This window comes from Dreissena polymorpha, chromosome 8 (assembly GCF_020536995.1).
Source record: "Dreissena polymorpha isolate Duluth1 chromosome 8, UMN_Dpol_1.0, whole genome shotgun sequence".
NCBI classification, from domain to species: Eukaryota; Metazoa; Mollusca; class Bivalvia; order Myida; family Dreissenidae; genus Dreissena; species Dreissena polymorpha.
Window position 1 is genome coordinate 93,586,566 of NC_068362.1, and position 15,979 is coordinate 93,602,544.

The window sequence follows — 15,979 nt, forward strand, 5'->3', positions numbered from 1 at the left end:
TTTTGCAACTAACAAATAGTTTACATTGGTTTGGACGATGGTAAATTGACAAAATTGCACTTGACAACTTTCAAAAATTAAAAAAAATAGTGTTAATTAAAAATGTGTTACACGCAAAATATGTTTGCTGAACATTTGACCACATTCATGAAAGATTAATTAATATGTTGAAGGTTTATCGCGTACATTCAAACAAAATAATAAGATCAGTAAATTATTGGTCGAGCACTGCAAACTACCATATTTTTGGAAAGTATAATGAAATGAGGAAATACTCGCAAAATATATGTTACTTAATATGATAAATATGGAGGTGTAAAAATATCTGACACAGAGTTGTAAAGTTTGTACACGTCAATGTTAGTTCCGGATGACCCAACATGGTGTTACGCTTATCCTAGAGATGTTTGATGTCACAGTCCAGTTTCAAACATTTTAACTGGCTTTTCATTAACCGTTTCAATGTGGTGACCCTTTGATTTGAAGTCTTATGTTCTATGTAGTTTAAGCAACTGATCACTTGCCTTTAATGTGGGGCTTTCGGATTGTAGCAAGAATTTATCAGGATTTTTTTTTAATATATGAAAAAATACTGTCTCCATCCCAGCCAGCACATCACTATCGGATAGATATCGGTAGCAAAACGGTATATCGGTAAATCGGCACAATGTCTATCCGATGTTAATCCGTTTCGCCGCCCGATATATGTAACTACCAAAAAAGTCATTTTACAGGCAACGTGTTTAATGAAATATTACAAAATTCATATATTCGTACCATAAAACATAAATATGGTCAATAATTAATATGCAACTTGTGCTTGTTTTTGCCGATAGCGAGCCGACAACGGCCCGTTGTGGTTGTAAATGTTTTCGTTCAAAAACGATAAATTCGTTCGGTTAAGGAACTGGGGACCCATTTTTTGGCGGCCAAGTTAAATGAGGCGTTCGAACACAAACATTGCGTCTTGCGTTTTGTTTCGGAGATCTTCATTAAAGTTCAAGTTAGAATTTGTTGATTATAATATATAATTAACTTTTTTACGCACAGGTAGATTTGTTCGTAAATAACGTGATGGTACATGAAGAATTTGAATTATCGATTCGTAATATATATTCGCGAGGTAGTTTTTACCGCGCGTTCATACTTTGCTGTTTTTGTTACTTGTACACTCACTTAAATTGGATGTGTATACAGTTTAAATTTATTTGTACGAATTAAGAATATTTATGTTTCGTTGTTTCATTGAAAGATTTACCACTATTGTTGACAAGACCCAGCCCTCAACAGCCAACCCACATTTCTAGTGCCGTGGGGAATCGGCAAGGTTGTCTTCTGACAGACCACACATGATAGTTCCAGGTAACGTCCTATTCCTGAAGTTTTTTCTTTGGTTGTTAACAATGCTATTTGTATTACGTAAAAAGTACACTTTTATAACAGCATAAAGTACTAGTCAGCAGTAGTGCAATACTTTATGCAGATAATTTAAACAATGTGTTATTCTGGTGACTATATGAATCAAACTGCCATATAAATTTGAGGTTTTAAAAACAGATCATCAAAATTAAATAGCACTGTATATTTGAAAAGTTATCAATAATACTTGTCCATGAAAAAAGTAAGCGAATATCATGTTTTTATAAATTAAAAATCTTGGGATATTAAAGCACATGTATTTAAATGATCATATAATAATAAACCTAAACTTGTACTTTTTCAGAAGCCGTCAAGCAAGTCTTTCTGAACACAAACAGTTACATGGAGATTTTCATAATAGAATTGCTTCGAATGCCAGTGGCTGCCATAAGGAAGGTAGTTGCAGTAATTCGACTCTCAGCTTTATAACCCAATGGTTAGCTGATAGTTGCAATGCGCCGGCTCTTGCCCATGGGTACAAAATTTAATCAACAATGTAATGGTTAAGGAACACTGAAACTGCAAGATCTTATCAACGTTTACCTGTCTTAACCACAAACTCATACGAATGGTACCATTGAAACAATAAATAATTGCTTTTTATTGACTTAGTTTTGCTTCGTACGCTGTATCCGCCATATTGGAAAATTGGCTAAATATTGGTTAGGTCGCAGTATACCAATATTTTGCACGTCGGGTTATGTGTTGGAGCCTACAAAGTCGATAACGATGTGTTATTCGATACAGAATACACTGTTTCAAATTTAAACATGTCAGCGAGGAAAGCGTGTTGAAACATCGTCGTGTTTTTATAGGGTACATGCAAAGGATAACATCCGTAGATTACCGTTCAGGTAAATTTAACATGTTTATGAAGTTTATTCATTATTTTCCTTAATTTGTCTCGAACGACGTCTGTTTAGTGAAGCGCACGGATTCTCTGCGCTGAACTGCACCCATGTTTATGAAGGGGTGCATATGGACTGCCAGAGTCGCCATAGCAAAAATTATCAAAGGCTCTGGCAGTCCGTTTATATGGACTAATGAGGGAGGGTGCACCAAGCCTTCGACGATGACATCAGCCATGGCCAAAGAACATGATGATTAGTTAACTTTCTATATGACTGTTAATTGTGTTAATAGTTACAACTAATAAGGTTTACAGTTTTAATCTTACCTTATACACTTTAAATTATGGCTTTATGGTGTCATCCTCAAAATAAGACTGCCTTTGTTTCATTATATATATATATATATATATATATATATATATATATATATATATATATATATATATATATATATATATATATATATATATATATATATATATATATATATATATTCTTAAATATTAAGGCGTTATGTTAATATAATAACATGAATAAAATTTAAAATAGTTAAGTGTTAAGAACAACGTTTGCCGTTATCGAGACTCGAACCATTGTATGTCATTATATTGATTAAACAGTTATTGCTGTTACCACTCGGCAATCCGGACAGCTATACAAAGTCTGCTTTTGATACTTTATTTATATAAGTGATATACGTGTACTGTTGTTACACAATTTAAAGGAATTATCAGAAGCTAGCTACAGAAACAAGCTATTCCAACATATTCAATCGTTTCGAGTGTGTAACACTAGTTTCGAGTGTGTAACACTTTATAATTTTATCAATTTCAAATGATCACTATTCATAAACTAAACTTTATTTCCATCATCATTCTACGCCATATAGTGTCATTTTGACAATCTGTGAACAATGCCCTTCAAGGCTTTCCTTTCTTTAGCCAAATTTGCATCAATATATATTATACAATCTTGTAACTTTTGCTATTTTATGATAAATGGGTTTTAATGAAGAAAATGATGCAGCCAAATATAAATTTCTTAAACAAAATGTTTCAACTTGCAGTCGTTGGCTAAATTTGGTGAATGGCAGAGTTAGCCCTGCCCTTTTTGGCTGCATATTGTTCCAAATAGGTTGTTGAGATTTGATTGTGGGTGAAAAGTGCATTTTTATACTAATTATGTACATTTTGTTAAAATTAATTGTCCTTAATTCCTGCTTCATGCAAGCTGTGTGTTATACTTAGTTACATACAGTCGCCTATTTACACATTTTATACATCAGTACGTTTAATAGGTTACTTTTAAACTGCTAAAAATTAATATTTCTAATATATCAGCAGGATTGTTTTTGTTCCTTTTTGTATTTAATCCTGTTGTTGCCTAAAGAAGGCACATTGTGTCAACATATTGCTGTTTTTCAATTTCAACTATACCTGAATATTTGTCATGTAAAAAAGTTTCGATTAAGTTTATCAAAAGTATGCATTTTATCATATAGATTAAATATTGAGACAGGTAGATGGTTAGACCTATGTCTATTCCATTAGATCAAGACACCTAAACAATCAGTGTTTCATATAGGTATAGCCACAATTTCAACGCAAGATGTGGTATGATTACATAGATTTTTGTAGATACAAAATGCTCGTTTTAATTTATTTGTGACCACAATTAATTCTATTTGAATTTACTGCAAATATATCTATTCATATGACACACGAACACCACGTTAGTCATTGCGGGAAATTAAAATGGAAAAACAACGAGCATTGTGTATCTACAAACATCGATTTTATTTGACCACATCTGGCGTTGAAATTTCGGCGATTGCCATAAGGAACACTAATTTTTAATTGTTTAAGTTTATTTTAAGAAATATTGTACGAAATTGTCGTTGATTTTGAGTTGTACTGTTACTTTAATAAAAACAATTGGGCTGTTATATTTATCACTCTTCAGGTTCAATCAAATTATTCCTTTGTACCATCAACTTAATGTATTCGGATGTGTTTTGTACCGCATATATCTTCCTGTTACTGTTATTGTATTTGTTATGTACAGCATATATAATGTTGTTACTTACACATTATAAAGTGGGACCCAATGTGGACTTTATGGATTGTTTGCGATTTTAAAACTGTAAAAACATACTTGCTGTCAATTATTCTTAAACACCTGTATCAAGAAGGATGTTATATAATCTATGTTCTAATCTTATCTTCTGAATTGCAGTGTAGTAAGCCTCAAGACTGTTTATTGTTTCGTTAAGGATAGACAGTCTAAACGTGGCGTTAATAGACAACATTTAAATGGTTGCGATTATTTTATTTATTGGATATTATCATATATATTTTTTGCTTTACCACTGTCGATCGTATAGAATAGATAGTCTAAAATAAGGCGTTAACATCAGTTTATAAACATGTTATTGCTATAAGTAGGGATGGCAACGAATACCGATTTCGGTATTCGAATATTCGGTCACCCTTCCGAACGAATATTCGGATATTCGGTCAACATTTGTTGAAAAAAGTCAACTTTGTTTACCGTACCATTACTCCATGAAATCTACTTTCGTTTTTACCGGAAGTTAACCGGAAGTGACTAAATATTGACACAGAGTTGCCGTTGCTAATTCGAAGCTGATTTTGTTGATTACTTTTTATTGTTAAAATTGAATGACAAAAACTGTTTTTAAACTATTAATATTGTACATCAACAATAGAACGAGAAACATAATATTACATGACGACAAAATTATTACATGACAAAACAGTTAGATCTACATATAATTAAAGCTGAACTTAAACGAATTATGTACATAGCCACAACACACTTTGAACCTGTTTAACAGACTGAACAGTCAGTCTTTTGAAGTTGCCACGTTTAAAAGACACTTGGATCGGCGACTTCTTATCGGATGATGTCGTGAAATACTTCCAAGCAGCGGAAGGCGTTGGTGGCATTTTGCTTGGACAGATATTTACTTTATGCGTGTAGCAATTATAATATTTCAATTAAATGAGGGTTAAATACCAAAAACATTTCTTTAAGTATAATACCTGATTGAATATTGAGTAATTAATTAATGTTTGGACCATACGATACGCAAATACTCATAAGAGGTTGAGTAAATTATTTTCTAAAAGCTTTTTTGATTGGACAACGTGATTATAACCATACGATCTGTTTTGTTTTTCACACCAAGTCGGCTCTTTCTTTACTCATTTAATCTTTGATCATTTTAAATGTTATTCGAGTTATTAGATCAAGACGGGTCGGTGTTTTAATTGCCATACGGTCTTATTTGTTTTTTTACACAAAGTTGGCTTTTCGTTTACTCATTTAATCTTTGATAATTTTAAATGTAATTCGAGTCATTGGATCAAGTGCAGGTCGGTGTTTTGATTGTAGACGCGATTTGCACCTATCATTATTTTGACACAAAGTGTCTGGCTTTAAGTGGGATTTATGACCGGTATACTGTCATCACCATAGCGACGCATTATCGCGCCTACCGGAATAAACATTATGACACGAGGAACAATTTTTTGACAATGTTTGAAGCAAATTTTACGAATACAAAGTCTTTGAAATTACTCGATTTTTGATTTTTTCTTCCGAATATTCGATTCGGAAAACAGTATCCGAATATTCGGTCCGGGACCGAATATTCGGTTATTCGTTGACATCCCTACTATAAAGTATAATATGATACGTGTTCTGTATATTGTTTTACCCCTTATAGCTGCGCTGATTATTGAAAAAATCATTCACTTAGTGATGCGAGCATGAAACTTGGCATACATTACCTTTAGAAACCCCTTTCTTTAAAAAGCACGTTAGCCACTTGAAAAATCAAAATGGCGGCATTTTTTCAAGATGGCCGCCAATACTCTGTTTTTAGCAAGAATTACTAGCACGGTCAATATATGAAATAATACCTTCATCCAGCAAAAACTTGCTACAAAGGGTATTTTAACTGATCCTGGTAGGGTAGAAGGTCTTTTAACACATATCAAAAGTTTACCACAATCGGACCTCCGGAAAGTTAATTTTTTCAAGATGGCCGCCAAGATGGCCGCCAATAACCTATGAATGATCATGACTATGTAACTATACGATCAAATTTGATGAATGTGTTGTCTATACCTAAGTTTCAAGGGGCAAAGAACACATAAAGATCATCAGACATTGTTTAAGTTTACAATAGTACACACAAATCCAACATGGCGTCTAAAATGGCCCTTAAGATGGCCATCAAAACCTATAAATGAGCATGACTATGTAAATATCTACTCAAATTTGATTATTTTGGTGGCTATACATAGGTTTAAAGGGGCAAATACACATTAAGATCATCATACATTGTTTAAGTTTATTGTATTACACACAAATCCAACATGGCGTCCAAAATTGCCGCCACGATGGCCACCAACATATTAGTGATCATAACTATCTAACTATCCACTCAAATTAGATGAATTTTGTGTCTATACCTAGGTTTCAAGGGGCAAAGAACACATAAAGATCATCAGACATTGTTTAAGTTTACAATAGTACACACAAATCCAAAATGGCGTCTAAAATGGCCGCCAAGATCGTTGCCAAACCCTATTAATGATAATTTTATTATTTTGGTGGCTATACATAGGTTTCAAGGGGCAAAGAACACATGAGAGATCATCAGACATAGTTTAAGTGTATTATATTAAACACAAATCCAAAATCTCGTCCAAAATGGCCTCCAATATGGCCACCTGAATCTATTAATGAAAATACCTTTGTAACTTTCACAATTGATGATTTTGGTGTCTATACCGAAGTTTCGAGGGGCAAAGAACACGATTGTCAGACATAGTTGAAGTGTATTATGTTACACTGAAATCTCACATTGCGTCAAACGACACAATACGAAGGACCACACGTCCATTACTTTTGACGTGATGCTTGTTATGTGAAACGCCATAGTTTGGACCTGCTGTGATTTTTGGATTTTGACAAGAGGATCGATATTTTTCAGCTTCAGGCAACACTGAATTTGCAGGGAATGGTGCGTATCTTGAATCAGAAAATAAAGTACTCAGGGCTGCAATTGTCATTCAAATTCTTGCCTATGATTTATATGTACAGTGGGGACAAAGCGTACATTCTGTCAACATAAGCCTTAGTTTGCAACCTCGCCACAACCTTCACACCATTGTTGTAACGTTTGACCAACCCTTGTATTGGAAGGCTGCCGAAATCGTCACTGATGCGCCACAAAGTAGTTTAAAGTGTTGATTAAAATTAGGGATGTTTCATAAACGTATTAGCTTGCGGGGGGGGGGGCAAAGGATCCCTCATGGCAGAAACCGCTTTTGAAAATACACTTGTGGCAGTCTTTAGAGAAAATGCGCAAAGTGTGCACATTGTGACACGAACAATTGTGGGCTTCACGGGACCATCTTCTTGTTGAAAAGGGCATACACAGCCAGCCGAAATGACCCAGGAAGCATAAAAACATATCGTACTGAGTGTAGGCTGATGCATTAGCAGGCAGTGCCCGATTTGCTATCCATCTTTGCCGCAAATAAGCAACCTAGAGGAAACGCACCCAGACGTTTATCAAAAGTTCGGTATTGGTTTTCACGTTGTTCGTAGGAGCCATCAATGCTATGCTGGGCAAGAAAGTGATCTTATCATTGAGCACACATTGATGATGTGTTTATAGAGCACATGTGGTCTAACTCGCGGCAGTGAAATTGCCGAAGAAATGCAACCCCCTTGGACCCTATCTGCATCATCCGAGCACAACAATGGGATACAGGATTTCACAGATCTAACCTTTACTTCGATTCCACAACACAAAGAATTCAACTGAGGGGTGCATCAAAGGGGATTCTTTTGATCTAGAGAAAATGCAGACACAGATTACAACCTGCTCTCCATACACAGCTAACCTTACTCTGAGAAACATGGTCAATAAGATAGTGGCTGGGTCAGATGTGAATGTTCATGCAGTTGATGCGTTTGAGAAAACGATCATAAAAGATATCATAGGAAACTCGGTCTTTGCTTATAAATTCACGAGAAAATACAGAGCCAAAGCTCTTGGGAATAGCTTGGCTGTTAGGATCGCTTCTGACCGTGCTTTTTATCCTGCTCTTCTGTTCCAGCGTTTTCTGGTGGTGTAAAAATCTGGAGATCCTTCCCTTGCAGTCGTATCGTCTTTTGAACTGAGCTCCCTTCCTGCTGCCTTCTTTGAAACCAAGAACATACTGTGTACAGCAGATAAGCCTAAGATCGCTCAGGCAAATTGAGAGTATGCTATAGACAAATCATGTGAGGCTGAGATGAACTGTATTTATGAAACAGATGCATGATGGTGGCACTTTGCTGATTCCTTGACCATGGAGAAGGGCGACTTATTTAACGCAACAGCCGAGTCTTATGTAGATTCATAGAAAATGCATTACGGACAATCGACAGTGGGGTTCGATGGCTACGAAGACGGTCATTATAACAAAGACAACACGCACCGTAGACGATGAAACAAACGTGAATCATATTGTGAGTTTAGGCAAAGATACAAAATACATATGTACAAAAGGAAGACTTTTTGTCTCGTGACAGAAAAACGGCCGGCATGATTGCTCTGATCAGCACAACTCTGTCTTAAATGGGATGCTATATTGTTCTGTCTTCAGTTGATGCAGACGTTGAAATTGTTAAAGAAACAGTATAACGATCCCGTCGTAGCACCACACAGTTGTAGGGCGAGGATACAGATTTGCTCATCTAGATCCTGCATTACTCCGAAAGGGACAATAAAACCATCTACTTCTGCTTTGATGTAAATAAATTGTCAAAGGAACACACAGTGTATAATATTAATCTTTTAAAAGAACTCATGCTTATTCAGGCTGTAATTAATATTCAATGATTTTCAGCAACGGTAAAAAATGAAGTCTACAGAAGTTAGTAAAACCTGATCCTATTTTGAAGTCATGTGCTAGTTCATTCTCTGTTCCAAATGCCATTAATTGGAGTTTATGATTATTCAACTGCTTAATGATAACCTCAACTCGATTAAAGTGGTCCTTGTCTCTTAAACTATGACGTTTTACATAACAACCATAACTTTTAAGTAACAAGTTATGGACCTGTAGTCCTTCGTATTGTGTTAATGGCCATTTTGGTCGCCGTTTTGGATGTTTGTGTAACATAATTAGCTTACATTTTGTCTGACGAATAAATGTGTTCTTTTCCCCTTGAAACCTTGGTAAAGGCACGAAATTCATCAAATAGTTACAAATAGTTACAAAGTTATGATCATAAATAGTTTTTTGCGGCCATCTTGGCGGCCATTTTTGAAGCCATGTTGGATTTGTGTGTACTTTATTAAACTTAAACAATGTCTCAATTTAAATTCAAACTAGTCAAATTGTTGTGTACGAAATCAAAATCAAGTCATATTCACAGCATAAAAACCTTTCAGAGAATTTGTTTCTTTTTTTTCATTTTTCAATCCTGACGGCGGCCATCTTGAAAAGGGACGCCATTTTGAAATTTTGTAGTGGCTTACGTGCTTTATCAAATCTTTAGTGACTGAAGAGTATATGTGCTTGCATCACAAACTGAACGATTTCTTGATATAAAGACTTAATCTGCTGATCTATTAAGTATTATGGTACATAATAAGTAACATTTCTTCATCTAGGTATTTCTATTAAGACTCTTTGAAATAACAGATAATTTAAGAAAACTTTATCTGTGATTGCATTGAAATGAATGTTAAATATGAAATACAATTGATATCCTACACTGTCATTAAAATTATCAATTTGTAATACCCGACTTTCAGTTGTTTGTCCATAGTACATTCTGAGGATAATTTAGATTTTTATTTTGTTAAGATTTTAGTTGCCATATTTAAATTGTAAACGCAAATGTATGATATATGTGTGTTCATATGTTTTTTATTTGTAAACACTGATGTAAAACTTTGTCCATTTGGGTTATTGGCCTTCTTGGTAGAATTTGTTATAAACCATAAACCTTATATGGTAAAGTAATAAAAATAATCATGTATGTGAATAAATAAAATAGTTGTTTTAATGTTATTATGACATAATGCCTTTTCAAAGTAAATGTTTATAAGATAAATCAGTGTTGTTTGTTATATACATGGCAAAGTGCTGTATTTGAGGTATTATTGAGGGTGTTACATATAACCGACGACGGGCCGACGGCAGGCCGATAAGCCATTTTGCCGATATCGGGCCGACGACGGGCCGATAAATAATTTTGCCGATATCAGGCCGATCAAATGCCGATGGGCAAGCCGATTGCGGCCCAACATCGTTTACGATATCGGCCCGATATAAAAACTATATCGGGCCGACGGCGGCCCGATATAGGTTTGCTTGCTGGGATGACGTTCCAATTCGGTAATCAAGCATATATCGTGCCTATTGATTTTGATAGTTTACTGTCAGGTGTGCATTTCTGAATAGCATGGCCCGTTTAAAACTGCAATACATGTACGCGTATTTGTTCGTGCAATTTGTATTTAATGTTGCGAAGATTATTCAATGTTAGTTAAACTTACGTTCAAGATGAATATAAAAGCAGCCATGATTGACGTCAGATCCACAATCTGGCACATTCTAATGTGTACATAAAATGACTATCAAAAGTCAATCAGTACAAAAATAAACAAGACCATGTACGGTGCTTAGTTTATTTATTTCTTCATTTATTTTTTATCACAGAAACCTCGTTTAAAATTGTCATATATTGATGTATGATTGGCAACGTTACACAGAGACTTACAATACGATAATTCTTTAATTTATCGATTATACCATAAATATGTTACTCTGCGGACATATCGTATGTCATCTGACACTGCAAACCGAAAACGCTGATAACATATTACAACAAAAAGGCGAAAGGCTGCTCAGCAACGTATGTGTTTCCGAAACCATTTTCGAACTTGCCGGCATATCGTTAGAAAAAAATGTATTGAGCAAGTTTCATAAAGGTTAGACAAAAAGTCAAAAAGTTTATCTAAAGCCGTATAGGGAAACACTTGCACTCTTGATGTCAATGCTTTTCAACTGAAAGCAAACTTTTTCAAACTCCGAAGAGATAGCATTTAAACTCATGTAAACTAGTAATGCGGCACAAATCGTGACTCTTAGTTCATGAGTTGAACAAACTTGGTAAAGGAGAACAATTTTGGTTTTGGTATAAGATTGCAAGTACCTAATATCAGTGCCTTTCAGTTTCTGAGGTGATTTTGCAAGTTTGCGGTACATACTGTATCTCTATGGCATACGTATCACAAGTAACCTCCAGCACCCGATTGTATAAACGCTGGTTAAAGTTACCGCTCGGTAACATTCAAACCTTGGTAAGTTTGCGGTTATTCAGGTATAGTAACCTTCAAGGTAACTCGATTGCATTAACACAATATACCGCAAAGTAACCTAAACGCGCATAGTGGAATTTAACCACCGGTAACTTTAACCAAAACATTCCCACAATGCATTTTCTAATGACATAATTTTCGCGCGAAGTGTCACGCTTATAAACATCGACATGTATTTTTTTTATCAAATTCATTTACAAATGAATTCACAATAAAATAAAGTGTAAATTTTAACTATGAGTTCATCAAAATGACCAGGGACAAATTGATAATGATGTCGGGATTCGCATCATTTAGCGGAATCCCTGGTGCTTCCAACCTGCAAGAGAGTGCTTACAAAGACGTCTATTCTTATAGTTGTTCTGGATGTAACATAAAAATTATACATGGTCGTCGTAACATGTTAGACTATTCTTCTAATTTGGCTTATGTTTATAATAAACTTACTTACTTTCTTGTACAATAAGGGAATTTACCATAGACAAATAAAACATTGTTCAAGTTTATATATCTTTGTATGCAGAAATCTGCAAATGCAACCGAGTTAACCAACGGCTATTATTTGTGTCGTGTTCTGATAAAACTGGACATAATGCATGTGCGTAAAGTGTCGTCCCAGATTAGCTTGTTAAGTTCGCACAGGCTAATCAGGGACGACACTTTCCGCTAAAAATTGATTATGCCCATTTTTCTCAGAACACGACACATTTGAAAAACTGCTCCGGTTCATTTTAACTGCAGTAATGTACATAGAGTACATGACGTAGCGTGTGACGAAGAAGAAAGTTTATTGAGTTCTCATTTGAATATAATGATATGATGGCATAAGGGTCTTTATTTAACTATGCTAAAATAATTATCAAAGACCCTAGATGCAAACTTGTCAATTATTGAATTAAATGGATTATTTATGGATTTTAAAGGATTATTAAAGGTAAGATACTAGTTCGAACGTGTTTTGTTTTTTGTTTGTACTTTTGTCGTTTCCTGTTCTCGGAGAAATGATTTTAACATGGGCGCCATTGATGCATCGGATCACACACGGCATACCCATAACAGAATATAAGAAACACGTTCTGTGCGTCCTTAAATTCGTCGTCCGAAGTCGGAAATCGTATTGCCCTGTAAATTAAGTCACATAAAGTGTCAGTCGCTGCAATTTGTTGTTTACTCGTCGAAATTGTGAAGGTCGTCGATGGTTAGCTTTTATAATGTCGCGCGCCGCGGCCATTTTGTGTAAGTTACCTCTTGGTTACTTGTACTTACCCACCTAGGGAAGCAGGGTATGTTTTAACTGGGTTTTAACCGATCGGTATAACTAACCAGATTTTATACAAACGCTTACAGACAAGTAACCAACATGTTACCGACTTTTAACCGCCGGTATGTGTTTAACCGCCGGTTTAACTGTTTATACAATCGGGTGCAGGGGTATGCTTTGAACAAAATTGGTAGAGGACCACCGTAAAATGTGACATGCGAATACAATACTTCTATTTGTTTTCTTTTTAGAGAAGAATTTTGAAGTTTTCACTATTTACATAAACATTGAAATAACGACCAAATTTAATCTAAAGGGCATGCTTTGAACAAACTGGGAAAATAATTACATTATGAGGTTACATGCTAAATATTACACTTCTTGACCTTCTCTTGTCAATGACGATTGTTTCAAGTCATAAAACTATAGACGTGAACATGAATCACAAGTACCTGGAATGCATGGTCATGTGTATTCATAGATCTTTGTTTCAATTTATTGCGACGGAGCCAGAGCGAACTGACGGCGCTCTAGATGATTATACAGCGTTGTTTCGGCGTTTTCACAGCGCTGATCATAGCGCGCCGCTGCGGCGAGTCTTTGAATATGCTCAAAGAGATCGCCGTGATATGGCGTTCCGTGAGATTGCAGAGCGTGCACTTCGACATTCGGGACGCGATCGCCTTGTGGTTTTCCGTACGAATATATTATGACCGTGCGCCAATCAGTTAATATATTGATAATAATGTTGGTCAAGGCAATACCCTTGTAAAAAAATTCGTTATCGTAAAAAAGAACGTTTTTGGAATATATTTCCATGAAAATACTCAGAATTTGCATTGTCAAAAATGAAAAAAATATATTCTAAATTGGTGGTCATGATTGGCATTTACTCATTAGACTGAATCAAACTGATTTATATGCATTAAATAAAACGGCAATCCTGTCGTTGATAATAAAGTTTTAAAATAATGAAAGCAAAAAAAATCTGTCAGAGTCAGTGTAAACTATCTTTTCAGTTCATTAGAACATTGACATTAAATATTCCAAATAAACAAGATTATAAAAGTCTTTTTGTTCCTGCGGAAATTTCAACTCAGGAAAAATGTAAACAAAGGAATCTTTGTTAAATATATTACAAGAGGAATTATGGTTTCGAATGTAGCATTCGCTAGTCTTCACTCGTTTCGTACATTTTCGAATTCATTTGATACAGTATAACATCCTGCAATCTAACAATATTACTTTAAAATGGATAACATTGGAATATATGATATTTTCCTTAACATTGTCAGATATAGATATACATAGCAATTTATATTCATGTGTATGATAACCCCTAATTTCATGTATGCTTAGTAAAGTTTGACATTTCTATTTACGCTCAAGAGCAAAAAGTACAAATAATGTCAATTAGGACGCAAATAGAATTGGCCAGTGGTTGGTAGCATACAAGTGGACAATCAATCCTCAATTGGTTTAAACTATTTTTTAATTATTGTCCCGGGATTTTTACAATTAAGTACGGTCCTAGTGAAATATGGAGGCCAAAAGTTCAACAGTTTAATCATTGCACCGTCACACCGGTCTTTGATCCTCACTATGGCCAAATCAGTCAGATTTTAAAATCGCAGATAGCTGTAGTAAGAACACTAATTGTTTTGTCCTAAAAAATCGAATGCCGTCAATCATAGCGCCAAGGGTCCTTTCATTCGTTGTAATTGCGTTTTCGCGACGTTCCGTTCCCATAACGTAATGAAATATTTCCATGCATTCATACAACAATCCCTCCGCCTTCCATCGGCGACCATCGGTGACGTCACGGCTTCACCACAAATTACTATCTACGAATCTACTGAGACATTCACCCCAGGAAACCCGATACCTTGTTAGCAGTGTAAAACCATTGGAGCAGTGCTCGTTATTTTAGCATGAACTTACATAGGGTAAGTAAATTGGAAAAAAATAAAATTTGCAAAGTCCAATTCGAAACAACTGTGTTTAACATTGATAGCAAAGTTATTGGCCTACATGTAGAAAAAAATCCTGACAAATGTTCTTAAAAAATGAGCGAAATGTGGCTCCCTGAAGTAGAAGATCGGGCAAAATGAGCCATGTTCAGGCATTTAGGGGGGGGGGAACTGCTTTAATTTGCAAGGCACTACAATAATTAAAGGATTTATACAAACTTACACATGTCTGCCATAACCTCTCAGCGGGGTTTCTCCAGAAAACTATTTATTGTGGAGAAATTTGCATTTTTATTTTTTTTCCAGCCATTTTGTTGCAATTTCTTTGCTTTGTAGAGGTAAAGAGTAAGTGTATGTGGTTACATATGCATAAAAATGTACTTTTGAATGCCTTATGCATTATCAATAGTGCCTTTTCAACATTCTCGTGTTTTATTTCTTTTTACCAACACTATTTTGGAAAATTTAAAAAAGACTTGACTGCTTTGTCACATAAATTAATTGGTTAAATTAATTGAAGTTTTCTACTTCAGGGAGCACCATTTCGCTCATGTTTTAAAGAAAATTTGTCAGGAATTTTTCAACATGTAGGCAAATATCTTTGTTATCAATGTTAATACACAATTGTTTCAAGTTGGACTTCGAAGATTTTTTTTTCAATATACATACCCTATGTAAGTTCATGCTAAAAAAACGAGCACTGCTCCAATTGTATTACACTGCTCACAAGGTATCAGGTTTCCTGGGATGTTAACATTTGTATTTCGTCCATATTAAAACCTACCGGGAATTTCACGTAAGCAAGAATTAGTGTGTGTGCTGTTGTTTGAAATTCACTAGCTCAGCCTTATGCCAAAGTTTAATGATAGGTAAGTACAAGACACCGTCTTCGTCTCCTTCGAGAGGCCAATGATCGTTCACACTGTCTACTGGGAGTGCCAGCCATAAAAGCACATTATACGCCAATGAAGCGACCTGAAAAAATGGACGAAGAAACAATTATAAAGTTGCTCAGATAACACACGCAACTCTTCTGCGTTTGTTTCGAAAGCTTAAA

The 15,979-nt window shown here is 35.1% G+C and overlaps 1 long non-coding RNA gene across 1 annotated transcript; it reads left to right on the forward strand.

The window, feature by feature from the left end:
- Positions 1–919: 919 nt before the first annotated feature.
- Positions 920–1,767, forward strand: LOC127842886 (uncharacterized). Its single transcript, XR_008031960.1, has 3 exons — positions 920–1,003; positions 1,253–1,362; positions 1,724–1,767. It is a non-coding gene; the product is annotated as an uncharacterized LOC127842886 (long non-coding RNA).
- Positions 1,768–15,979: the final 14,212 nt, after the last annotated feature.